This window comes from Chenopodium album, chromosome 9, assembly GCF_948465745.1.
Source record: "Chenopodium album chromosome 9, dcCheAlbu1.1, whole genome shotgun sequence".
Classification (NCBI taxonomy): domain Eukaryota; kingdom Viridiplantae; phylum Streptophyta; class Magnoliopsida; order Caryophyllales; family Amaranthaceae; genus Chenopodium; species Chenopodium album.
Genome location: NC_137842.1, coordinates 45,464,761 through 45,475,946, shown reverse-complemented (window position 1 = coordinate 45,475,946; position 11,186 = coordinate 45,464,761). Strand labels below are relative to the sequence as shown.

The window sequence follows — 11,186 nt, the reverse complement described above, 5'->3', positions numbered from 1 at the left end:
CCTGATCTAGATTCCTCTATACCAAACGGTAATCCTGCTAGCCCTGCAGGGCTACAAATAGATACTAACCCTACTAATTGTAGACACCTAAAAATGTCTCCCCAAAACCAAACCCGATGATGAACAACCTTTCACCGCCACTATTGGTCGGGTTTAGTATTTAATCCCGAGAGTGCTTAAAAAATCGTATTTTATTAAATTCATACTTTTGAACGGTTGTAGACACCCATTTGTGTCTCCCCAAAACCAAACCCAGTGATGTGTACCTTTCACGTCGAATCATAATCGAATGAAACGAAAGTGTGGAAAGGTCTAGTGTTGCGGAAAGTTTTTATTTCTTTTCTCTTCTCCCTGTTTTGGAAAACTTTATTTTTAGAAAACAGCCAATCCAGTTTAGTTGGTCCATGATATGGGTCCAATAGTGGTGTAGTTGGATGGGGCTTGCAAAGACCTTTCCAACGATATATTATAAGCCCAATTCCAATGAATATTGAGGAAGTTATGGCCAATTTACTAAACTGGGCCCGGTTTGAGCTTTATGTACGGCCCAATGATCTAGGGGAGGGCCTAATATGATTTATCATTCCTAATGCAATTAGGAATGGTTTTAGTCTTCTAGAATCTTCTAGAAGGTTCTTTTCATTCCTAATTCAATTACCATTGATAAGTTGACTTTGTTGACTTTTCAGAGTTTTAATCAATATCAAATAGCATTTTCGAAGGAATTATATTATTTTATCTTCCAGTACGGGAAATTTATCAGATTTTTAAAAACGCGTTGAAATCCAGACTGGCGTCCAACCCCAGGCCTTGGCGCCTGGAACCAGGCTTGGCGCCAGGCGCTAGCCATTGGCGCCTGGCGCTAGCCACTGGTGTCTGGCGCCAGCTAGCCAGGGTTGGCGCCAATCCTGTTTTGCGATCTTCAGACTCTGTTTTGTTAAATTATCTTTTTTGGCTGATTTTCTCTATAAATATCGTATCAAAAACTCCGTTTTCAGGAATCATTCATTATTTACAACCAATTTTCACCAATTCACCAATTCTCTTATTCTCAAGTATTCTTTTCTTTAGCATTCTTTCAATTCTTACTTTATTTTCAAATACAAAATTCCGCATTCGCAAGATCTAGAAACACCTAGCCATATTCGAAGTTGCCTTCGCCCTAGACGTGAAAGGTTTTAATTTCTGAGGGTTTGGTCCTAATCTCTCTTTCAATTATTTAATTTAATTATTGTTTTGATGATTATTTCCCTTGAAGTTAGTAACGTGTGTATTTTGTTATTAGAAAGAGGTACGAAGCATCAAAGTAAGTACTTTAATTGATTTATTGATATTATGAAGTAGACATCATGTTTATATTGTTATTATGATATTCCTAATATCATGTCTAGGATATTTTTAATATTAAATATGATTGTTATGATGCTTCCTATGTTCTTCCTAATATTAATTCATGTTAGTATCATGTTAGGGTTAAAGATTTGATTTTTATTGCTTAGTGACATGTTAGGGTTTGTTATTAATCTGGTTAGTATCATGCCTAGGATCTTGCAATTATTATGCTTTAATATTAACATGAACATGATAATGATTATAATTGTTATAATTTATGATGATTATGAATATTATTATTATTATTATTATTATTATTATTATTATTATTATTATTATTATTATTATTATTATTATTATTATTATTTTGATAATGATTATTTTATTTATGATTACTATTGTTTTGATTATGATTATAATTTTATGATGATTATAATTATTATTGATTATTATTATTGTTGCTTGATATTATATTGCTTGATCACACCTTTTATTGCATGTTTAAAGAGAATTTTGTACTTGCAATCACGCTTAATAAAATAATTAATAATCTTGTTTAGGGTTAATTGTGATTATAATTTCAAGTGATCGCCAATAATAGATTTATTTGTGCATTAAATTCAACCAACATAGATTAAACGGGTTTAGGGTTAAACCTATTGATTGCATGTTAATCAGAAAGCACACATGAATACGATCAGAATAAAGTAGAGGCCTATTATTAGGGCAGGTTCAATCTCTTTTAGGTCGGATTTGTACCATCATCCCCGAACCCTTATTTGGTTCATGACCTTATGGAGTTGACGATCTCTTGGATCGTTAAGGGGTGTAACCTTCACCTCGTGATGGTTTACAAGTTCCTTAAAAACTTGTTGGCGACTCTTTTGCTCTATCTTCTTCCCTTTTGGACGCCACCGTACTTTAGTGTATGATCACAGTGGGGTTCAAGCTAGTGGGATTTTAAAGGCTTGAAGTTATTCCCTACAGTTTTTGGCGACTCCACTGGGGAGGATTTCTATTTTAATTCCTGAATTTGTTTCGGCAATGATTTAGAATGAGTGGATGAGACTCGAAAAGTTCTAAGTATTTCATGTGCGTAATTTTGATTAACATTATTGTCATATGCATAAAAAGGTTCTCATTGGAAAGACCATCCGTAATGAGTCAAAAACATAGGATTTTACACGTAGGAAATTTGAGAAATGTCTTTCACAACTAGGACTGAAATAACACTGCGCGAAACTGGAAGATTTTATCGAGCACAGAAAGCTGCTGAGGCATGTGGGAAGTAGCGTCAGGGGCCAGAGCTTGGCGCCAAACTTTTAGCCGTAGCGCCAGACGCCAGTATTGGCGCCAGGCGCTACAGTTAAAAGTTGGCGCCAGTCTCTGTTTGCTGGCGCCAATTTCCCCCAATACCGAGCCAGAAATATGCGTTCTAATTTCGACCGGTTTTTCGTATTGTTTGCTCGATTCTACTTCCTGATTGAATTTTTTCTCACTTTTCTGAAACCCATATGTGTTCTACATATGGACATAACCCTCTGGGAATTCATGCTCCATCTACCCGATTGAACGCTCCGTGCAACAAAGGGTACATCCGAGATGTTGAATTCACCAAACCATGGAAGCGAGTTTTTTTTTCTAAAACTCGCGGTGTCCCATCCACTCGTGCCAGCCCTTCACGGTTAGGCTTCCGCGCGGTGCATCCGGACAATTAACCATGGACCCTCTATTGACTAAAACATATCCCGAACTTTAGAGAACTAGAGCCATGGTTAGGTTGCAAACTCATTGCATCATATTGTGCCTACTTAACTAATTATGCATTATTTGTTGTGCATACTCTATGTGATTTTTCCTAACCGTTTGTTTGACTTGTGTTAAGACTAAATAAACTGATTAATGACTAAAGGAATTTGTTTAATTAATTAATTAATTAATTTGAGCTAATAAATAAACATAAAATCGAGTCATAGTTCCTTTAAGTCAACCCGGATTTTTATTCCCGTATACTGCACAAACGTCAACTTGTTTTAGTCATATCTGGAGTTCTAGAAAGAACTACGAGTCTTACAACCTATGGATCTGTAGCCCCGAGTTTTATCTTTAATTCGGAGTTGGTTTCATCCCAATCATAGTCGCAGATAAAACGTTATGACTAAAATACCACAGTCTGTCCAGTTTAATACATATACGTGAAGTCTTAACTTAGTCTTTACTTGAGTCTAGTCACATAGTCTAGCCCCATGGTCATGACAAAAGTCTAAACATGTCACCTACACTCACTAGTCTTAGCACACACTTTGAGTAAACATCACCATGGCCATGTCTTAGGTTCATGCATGAGTCGGTCTTTTCCGTCGTTTAAGTTGGGGGTACATTTTATTCCTAGTTCTTCATATCCCTCCATCTAAATCTTTCTTCACATTCTTCCATCTTTCTTCACCTCCTCCATCCATTGCATGTTGAATAAAGTTTGAGTCAAATAATTAACAATAAGTATCCCCAAATTCCTTTCCCACAGTACTTGGTCGAGGAGAGAAGGGCAATTAATCAAGGACAACCTCTTTATTCAAGTCTCGCTTTTTGATAAACCGATTCGTCAAAAGAGGAAGGCTAAGATGATAATGGCAACTCAAGAAGAAGTCAATGATCTTAAGAACCAACTGGCTACTGTGACTGAGACACTGAAACTTCTCGCACTTAGAGTCGATGACCCCGTGAAGCAACAACAGATGAACCTCATGCAAGAGAGTCTAAGCAAGCTATCTAGTGACTATAAATTTCAGGGCATGAGTTCGCAAGGGGTCTCGCTGGACAAAGAACTTCTTCCGCATAAGTTCAACGCCACTGACATCCCTAAATTCAAGGCAACAGATAACCCTTACTTCCATCTAAGAGCTTTTGAAACTATAATGAGCATTAAGGGTATCAATAAGAAGGTTTTCCCCTCTCTGTTCCCACTATCTCTCGAAACCGTTTGTCAACAATGGTTCTTTTCTCTCGAGAAAGAAAAAACCTCTTCTTGGGAGTCGATAACAAACGCTTTCATAGATAGATATAAGTGCAACATCCAAGACGAGATAGACTACAGACAACTTGAGATGTTAAAACAAAAGGAAAACGAAGGGTTCACTTCTTTCTTCACTAAATGGAGGGAAACTTCTGCTAATATGGTCAAGGCTCCTACCGAAAAAGAATCTGTGAGGATGTTTATCAAGAATATCCAAGGGAAGTATTTAAAGCACTTAAAGTACCAACACAACTTGAATACTTTCAAAGCTGTCTATAATATAGGCATTGACATTGAAGATGACCATCTGAAAGATAATAGTGCGAGAGGAAAGAATAGAGCAACCATCCTTCTTCTTCCTCTCCCATTAATGAGGTACATGCTACAAACACCTCTAAACCACGAATCCAAATATCAAAAAGGGTGTTCACTCCACTTGGTATAAGTTATGAAATGGCTTTCGAGAAGCTACATCACAAAGGACTAGTCATGCCCATAGGGCCCATCAAAGATCCGGTTCCAGAAGCCAAGCCACCTAAGTGGGATCCTAATAAGCATTGCAAATATCACCAAGGAAAGGGTCACGACACCGAGGAGTGTTGGAAACTCAAAGAAGCTATTCAAGATCTGATCGATGACAATGAAACTTCCGAGATTCTAGCCATCGAAGATGACCAAGCATCTTTTGATCCATCACTTCTTATCACACCCGTAGGAGAGCCCGTGGTCGAGACGGCTTATATGACCTCTCTCGATGAAGTGGCCATAATTGAGGAGGATAAAAGTCTTTTCTCAGATAATACCAAGGAAGACTCGTCAAGTCTAAAAGAGGAAATTCGAAAACTGCAAGACGTCATTGCCATGCTTTTGAATGTGGTAGAAGGATTAGCAAATCGGGTGATGGCAATTGAACAAAATTCTCGCCAAGAGTTTAATGAAGAACTCAATGCTCCTAAGCCACGGGAAAAACGGACCATTGTAGAATACACACCAATAGGAATGACTTACAATGAAGCTTTTGACTGTCTTCACGATCAAGGTCTCATTCACTCCATTGGTCCCAGTCAAGACCCTCCATCTGAAAAACGTTCTCTTAATTGGGATCCAAATTCCTATTGTCGATACCATAAAGGTCGTGGTCACACTACTGAAAAGTGTCTCGCCCTCAAGGATCGTGTTCAAGACTTCATTGATTCAAATCTCCTTCATGTTCCTCCGCGCGACAAGAAGGCCAAGATTAGTAACAATGGTAATAGTGGTTGTAAAGGGAAGAAGAACGACTATCCTTCTTCTTCCGAAAACACCTACTCTAGTAATAGTGTTGGTACTTTCGACCTTAGTGAGATCCTAGCCATGGGTAATCGAAAGCAACCGAAAAAGGGAATTTACCCCTATTAGAACTAGCTACGATGATGCTTTCAATCGACTCCATGCCAAGGGAATCATTACTCCCATAGGACCTATTAAAGATCCCCCACTTAAGAAAAGATTGCCTAGTTGGAATCCAGACGAACACTGCAAGTACCACCAAGGTAGGGGTCATACTACTGAGAGTTGTTGGAAGCTAAAGGAGGCCATCCAGCATTTGATTGATAACAACAAGCTTCCCATACCTCCAGTTAACAAGAAGAGCGAGTGACACTAGTACAAAAGTGACATTAGGTAACACCAAATGGTAACACTTTTATAGTTATGAACTTATTCGATATATAAGTAACACTTTAGTTTTATGTAACACTTGGTTGTAACACTTTTATATTAGATAACACTTGATTGTATCATTTTGATATTAGGTAACACTTAGTTATAACACTTTGATTTTATGTGGGGTTGTAACTAAAAAATAAAATAAAAACATAATCGTTCTTATTGAGTTCTCTTTCCTCAAAAAAAAAAAAATAAAATAAAAAAAAAATAAAAAAACTTTTCTCCTTTATTTCTCGTTCCCAATTCCTTAATATCTCAAAATCTCAGTTGGTTCCTCACTGTCGCCTAGCCCACGCTGACGCCCACCCACACTGGCGAAAAAAGTTCTCACCGACCTCCCACTCGGCAACGATCCACATGTCTGTCAATCATGCATTCTTAGCGGCCGTTGCTACTCTTAGAGTGGATCGGAGTCTTTCCGTGAAAGGTAATCTTTAATTTTATGAAGGTTTTTTTTGTTGGATTATTGATTTCAATTTCAATGGAAACCAACCACAACCGCGCGCAATTTTGTCTCCTTATAGTACACCTTCCTATTTCTTCTCAAAGGCAAAAAATTCTAGGTATTTTTAAAAGTTTCATCAATGGTGTCCATAACAATGGGTGGAGCAGAGACGCCCCGCATTTTTGTTAGTATAATTAATCAATTTGGGGTTCCTCCATTGAGCGAACTTTTTTTTTTTTGCTTAAATACGTTATTAATATTGATTGATTGTTCAACCCACCCTTTATTAATCGACAATATACTTCTAATTTTCTTATCAAAATTCCCTGATTTCATATTCTAAAACTCTTTGATTATCTTTTGATTATGTTATGTGGGTGTATCGTCATTGCCCCACTTATTAATTTGATGACCCAATTTCTCGATCTGATGATCCAATTTTTATTTATGTTGCTTTGTTAAGTGGATTTTGATTTTTAAGGTACCCAATTTATTTTTGGCTTGAATTATAGTTTATTATCAGATTTTTTGGCTATGATAAATTTGGATCAGGGTGTGATGATGTATTCATACTCTTCCATGCTTAAAGTTTTGATAGTGTAAGAAGCTAGTCTATTAACTGCATTGAGTAGAAAGGAGTTGATTGTGTGTGTAAAGGTTTGCAATTTCTCAGCTGAATATATAGCTGGTTTGAACATCTCTTTGAAGCAGTTAATTCAAGAGAGGATGTGTTAAGGAGATTGATTTGACGTTGTGTATTTGAAGTATGTTGAAGTTAGGTTGGGTGATTGAACATTTGCTTAAACATGGTTGATACTCCACTTTGTCGTAAAAAAGAAGGCAAGAAGAAATTGATTGTTCTATGATCATGAATCATGATTATCCTGTCAATTGCTACTTTGCTAGCTATATTGTAGACCCAGTAGACTTGTGATCTATTAAACAATTCATGTCTCATTTTCATCTAACAAGCTCATAGAAATTAGTTTTATGTTTGCACGCCTTGTTCTATCAAATCTTGATCACAATTGTTCATGCAATGCAGCTTGGGTACCAATGGAAAATATCCTTTATTTAGGTGGACTAAATATTGCCTCTGAGATCTACAACAAAGAATATATGACCAATTTTTGCTTAATTAAAATCTTATTGAATTAGACTCACATTTCATTTCTACAGGGTAGTGATGAATGACACTTAATGCAAGAAAATCCATATTAGTTAGTTACATGAGTAGGCAAGACAGAGGTTGCAAATATAATTGTGCAATACCTTGTCTATTAGGTTGCTTGATTTTGTCCTTACATACAGTGGATTGTTGAGCAATAAGCTTTGGAGGTAAGAGTTCAATGTAATCAACTCTCACTGTTGAATTCGTAAAAAGGAGTTTTATGAGGAAAGCAGAAAAGAACATTAGTTTAACTAAAACAAAGATGACTCTATACTTAAATTACCTCATACCCCCTCTCTATAAATACTAAAACAAAGATGACTAAATACTTAAATTATTTTATACCCCCTCTATATAAATATAGAGAGCATCACTTGTTTGTTGTATATTTGTTAATGACAGGTAAGTACTAGAAATTGTGAATTTTATAGTCTCATTGTAGTTCCATGCTTGTGTTGGTGTGAGGGGTATTTTACCTCGTACCTCCAAATTGATTGTATATTGGTTGCATACATATCCCGAATTATACTTGTTCTTTATATAGCCCTCATAATTCTTTCAAACCTAAATTGTCTGATATTTTTCAGCTGTGTGAATCATGCATTTCATTCTAGAATTTCCCATTGTCTCTTTGCTTTTTTCTTTTGGTCAAGGGTTTGGATGGCTATGGACTGGTGGGAATGTTTGATACGGTGAGTAAAAGAAATTGATCTTATATTATGAAAATAGTTTCTTAAGTTATTTCTTTCCATTTTTGCAGTTTTGATGCTTATATTTTCAAAAAATAATTTCCACTGTTGGCTTATATTAATTCTTCAAATTTGATGCTGCAGTAAGGGGTTAATGGGGGTAGGGAGATAGGGAAACGAGCTCCTAGTAATAATAGCACTAGTAATAAACTAATCTAAGTTTTAGGGAATTGATCTATATATGAAAAGATTGGAATGGGTTACTGTTTTTCAAGGTGAGCGATGTGACTATGTGACAATTGATAATTCTCTTCTCAAATATTGTGGTGTGATTGCGTAAGACTTTAATTTGTTGATGCTTGTAGTGTAGTCCAATCAATTAAGCTAATGGTTTTGATTTGACACATCTTAATTGTTGGTGTGATTCTCAATTGATTTTTGTTATGTTTTTTTGATACCGAAGTTGCAACTTGGATTGGTGTGTAGATCTAGATTATATTGCCATTGTGGTGGGTTACAAATGTATTGATCGGAAACTAATTTGTGTGTCTTGTTTTATATACAAAGTAAATGAATTGAATTTGTATGTAAAAAAGTTTGCCTTCCCTCTTCCCCTCTTCTTTCTAATTACTTACTTTTTTGATTGATTATTGCTTGTAGTTAAGGGCTGTTTGGCATGACATAGTTTGTCGAAATTTCTCCAATTTTTGTTGTTAATGGAGAGGTAATTTCATGCCCCATCCCCTTTATGTATACTTTTTTTTTCCTGATTTTTAAATTTGTTTGATTAATCAATCTTATTTCTTGCTTTGAACAAGTTGGGTGATGAATATTTACCTTTGCTGATTTGAATGTTGTATAGGTTTTGATTCCTATTCTGAAACCAACTGGATACACCAGTGGTGATCCTTCTAAAATGTAAGATTAATCTAACCTTCAATATTTAACTTTCTAGAGTTTATTATTAAGTTGTTGCATGTTGTGATGTTTCTAGTACTGTAATGTTTTGTTACATTCTCTAACTATCTATTTACTTCAACCAATTCTGATGCATGCGAAATTCTTTCGCTGTAATTGTGATGGCCATGACAATAATTGTTGATGAGACTGGAGGACAATTTAAACTAGAATAGGAAATAGGGTAGAGACTAGGGGTCTGAGTTAGCAAAAGGTTGCAAGTTTGAAGGAGCAGCAACATCAGGCTGCAGTCTGATTTGTTTCCTCTCTCATTTTCTTTAGTTATTCAATGGTGATAGTTCTAATTGATTTATGTGATTTATCACTTACTATTTATATTTCTTTCACCACTCCACTAATCAAAACCTTACCATCCCGATATTCCCATCTCCCACCTCCTCTTTCTCTATTCCCTCTTTTCATTTTATTGCTATCCTCAACTTCTATTCTTCATCCTCAATTATCTGGGATTAAACAAAGAAAAATATAAGAAAATTCTCATTTTTCGTGTTTCTCGTACGTATAGGTCTTCAATTTTCCCTCCTTTTCTTATTTGTAGATCGATTCAAATTTTGGGGAAACACCGGTTACGCTTGTCGTGTGTTGTTCAAATAACTTAAATGGTCTTGTGACTATGTTATATGAAATTTTTTATATGATCAAAATTAGTTGATGGAATTTGACTTATGGGTTTTTTTTTCATTAATTGATCTGTTTAAATTGATATGATTTTTGGGTATGAACTGATTTGTATTACGATTGAATTATTGGATATCCAGTGATATGAATTTTAAATCTCGGAAATTCATTACTTGTGTGACATATAGATTTGCTATTGAAATGGATGTAATTGTGTTTGTGATTAAAGCTGTATGTTCGATTTAATTTACTTTGACAATGCTAAATTTTTTTAGAAATATGTTAAGTTCATATATCATATGATCAGATGGCAATGGTTATTTTTCATAATGGCCTATTATATTCATCTTTTGTGTTCACTTGTCAAGCCTAATTATGTCTCTCTGTTTAACTTTAGTGTATATTCGATTGATTTTTTTTTTTTAATTAAGTGTACGATTGATGTAAAATTTCAAACACAAGACTATAGCATATTTGATTAATTTAGTTGTATTATGAGTGTGATTTTTTCCCCCTTATTGTGCAGATTAATTGAAGACAAAGATACTCGTAAATCTTCAAGCAATTAGTAGAAGATAGAGAGATACTTGATTCCATTAGTTTTCTTTCCTTCGAGCAATTTTTTTTTTCATTTAATTTTATAGTAATAGTGTAATGGAGTACTACTAAGATTTGATATATTTTGTTTTTTCTTGTATTTGACTTCACCTTTATCAATTAAAGATTAAATTTACTTTATTGATAATGAATATTGCTTGTGGTGAAGTAATTTGTACCATTTTTGTGATTTATTTAATAATAATAATAATAATAATAATAATAATAATAATAATATTCATAATAATATTCATAATAATAATAATATTCATAGTAATAATAATTATTATAATAATAAAAAATGTTACTTATTAATTAATAAGTGTTACATTAATTTGCAAAAAGTGATACATAATGTCAAATAAAGTGATACTATGTGTGATAATATGATTGAAAAATGTTACCTAGCTAATAACTAACAAGGTGTTACATTAGTTTGCAAAAGTGATACAAAACGTCAGAAAAAGTGTTACTATAAGATTGAAAAATGTTACTAAAGATTAGTTAGTGTTACCTAATAAATAAAAAGTAACACATTAAAAATGATACCAATAATATTAAAAAGTGTTACATACAAGGGTTTATAGTAACACTTTTAAAAGTGTTACCATAAGTTACCCAAAGTGTTACATAAGA

General features: G+C 34.6%; 1 long non-coding RNA gene across 1 annotated transcript; it reads left to right on the top strand.

The window, feature by feature from the left end:
- Positions 1 to 6,249: 6,249 nt before the first annotated feature.
- Positions 6,250 to 10,691, top strand: LOC145559794 (uncharacterized). The gene is made up of 4 exons (XR_014092959.1): positions 6,250 to 6,479; positions 9,018 to 9,081; positions 9,220 to 9,275; positions 10,480 to 10,691. It is a non-coding gene; the product is annotated as an uncharacterized LOC145559794 (long non-coding RNA).
- The last annotated feature ends 495 nt before the right edge of the window (positions 10,692 to 11,186 follow it).